At 47.4% G+C, this 2,475-nt stretch overlaps 1 pseudogene; it reads right to left on the bottom strand.

Annotated features, from left to right (window-relative positions):
* Positions 1-213: 213 nt before the first annotated feature.
* LOC112209185 (small ribosomal subunit protein eS1-like) lies at positions 214-1,501 on the bottom strand (annotated as a pseudogene).
* Positions 1,502-2,475: the final 974 nt, after the last annotated feature.

The raw sequence follows: 2,475 nt of genomic DNA, 5'->3' as shown, positions 1-2,475 counted from the left end.
TTTGGAAGTCTTGGCAAACACATGATTCAGGTTAGCTAAGTGTCAAATGAGGTATGATGTGAAAGCCAGAGGCCTCTAGCCGTTGTAGGGTAGAATGTGGTTAAAATCAGTCCCAGCAACCGATTATAAGGGTGACAGAACTGCAAAGGACAGTTAACTCATGGCTTCAACAAGTCTTTCTTTCTTTTTTTTTTTTTTTTAACAAATAGGACTTTTTATGTGCCACTATTATAAGTCTGAACTATAAATAGATTCTTGGACTGGTGGTTCGTATCCATCAGCTCGTTCAACTTTAGCACCTGTCTCGTCCCCAGTGGCTTTTCCAGAACTACTGCCTTCACCATGAAGCTCCATGAGCTTTCCCAATTCAAACTTGGGCTTCTTCAGCATTTTTAGTCTTCTAACGAAGACATCATAGAGAGGATAAATAGATTGGCAAGCCTTTTCTGTGTCTTTTCAACACCGTCTGGAATCAATTTATTGACCACTTCTTTCAAGTCATTTCTCTGCACCTCTCAGGTCATGATTTCCAACATCTTCTTCCGGATTTGTTAGACCTGTTGATGCTGAGCATAACAGGTCTTCTGTATCTGATTGTTGTGGTTTTTTTTTTTTTTTTAGTAAAATCAATGCAGAACAGACAAAGCAAGTAACCACTGGTAGTTTTTTTTTGAGATGGAGTCTCACTCTGTCAACCAGGCTGGAGTACAGCAGCATGATTTCGGCTCACCGCAACCTCTGCCTCCCAGGTTCAAGCAATTCTCCTGCCTCAGCCTCTTGAGTAGCTGGGCTTACAGGTGACCACCACCACACCTGGCTAATGTTTGTATTTTTAGTAGAGATGGGGTTTCACCATGTTGATCAGGCTGTTCTCAAACTCCTGACCTCAGGTGATCCACCTGCCTTGGCCTCCCAAAGTGCTGGGATTATAGGCGTGAGCCACCACCCAGTGGTAGTCTTGACATTGACATGAGCTTCAATCATTGTCTGCCATTTTTTGACCATGAAGCACATTTTGTCATGGGTAAGATCCATGGCATGGAAGTTATGCAGTTTTTGCCCAAATATCTTCAGCAATCAGCTTAGATTTTCTAAATGCAAATTCACTATTCTGCAAATCAGCAGGACTCACTTCAAACATGTGACCCTTGAGGCCATCAGATTCAGTTTTGGTTCCTTGGGTCCTGGTGACTAGGGTCTTTCCAATATTTCTTATATTGAACACAGCAGGGGCTTTCACATCATACCAATCTTTCTTAGAAAATGGATCAACTGGGGTGGAGCCAAGATGACCAAATAGGAAAAGCTCTAGTCTACAGCTCCCAGTGTGAGCGACACAGAAGACAGGTGATTTCTGCATTTCCAACTGAGGTACCAGGTTCATCTCAGTTGGGAGTGCCGGACAGTGGGTGCAGGACAGTGGTGCAGCACACCGTGCATGAGCCGAAGCAGGGCGAGGCATCGCCACACCCGGGAAGCACAAGGGTCAGGGAATTCCCTTTCCTAGTCAAAGAAAGGGGTGACAGATGGCACCTGGAAAATCAGGTCACTCCCACCCTAATACTGCGCTTTTCCAATGGGCTTAACAAATGGCACACCAGGAGATTATATCCTGCACATGGCTAGGAGGGTCCTACGCCCACAGAGCCTCGCTCATTGCTAGTATAGCAGTCTGAGATCAAACTGCAAGGCAGCAGCGCAGCTGGGGGAGGCACCCGCCATTGCCCAGGCTTGAGTAGGTAAACAAAGCGGCCGGGAAGCTCGAACTGGGTGGAGCTCACCATAGCTCAAGGAGGCCTGCCTGCCTCTGTAGGCTCCAACTCTGGGGGCAGGGCACAGACAAACAAAAGGCAGCAGTAACCTCTGCAGGACTTAAATGTCCCTGTCTCACAGCTTTGAAGAGAGTAGTGGTTCTCCCAGCATGCAGCTTGAGATCTGAGAACGGGCAGACCACCTCCTCAAGTGGGTCCCTGACCCCCAAGTAGCCTGACTGGGAGGCACCCCCCAGTAGGTGCGGACTGACACCTCACACGGCCAGGTACTCCTCTGAGACAAAACTTCCAGAGGAACGATCAGGCAGCAGCATTTGCGGTTCACCAGTACCCGCTGTTCTGCAGCCACTGCTGCTGATACCCAGGCAAACTGGGTCTGAAGTGGACCTCCAGCAAACTCCAACAGACCTGCAGCTGAGAGTCCTGACTGTTAGAAGGAAAACTAACAAACAGAAAGGACATCCACACCAAAACCCCATCTATACGTCACCATCATCAAAGACCAAAAGTAGATAAAACCACAAAGATGGGGAAAAAACAGAGCAGAAAAACTGGAAACTCTAAAAATCAGACCGCCTCTCCTCCTCCAAAGGAATGCAGCTCCTCACCAGCAACGGAACAAAGCTGGACGGAGAATGAATTTGATGAGTTGAGAGAAGAAGGCTTCAGAAGATCATACTACTCCGAGCTAAAGGAGGAAGTT

This window comes from Pan troglodytes, chromosome 4 (genome assembly GCF_028858775.2).
Source record: "Pan troglodytes isolate AG18354 chromosome 4, NHGRI_mPanTro3-v2.0_pri, whole genome shotgun sequence".
Classification (NCBI taxonomy): domain Eukaryota; kingdom Metazoa; phylum Chordata; class Mammalia; order Primates; family Hominidae; genus Pan; species Pan troglodytes.
Note: the sequence above shows the minus strand (reverse complement) of the source record. Positions and strands in the feature narration are given on the sequence as shown.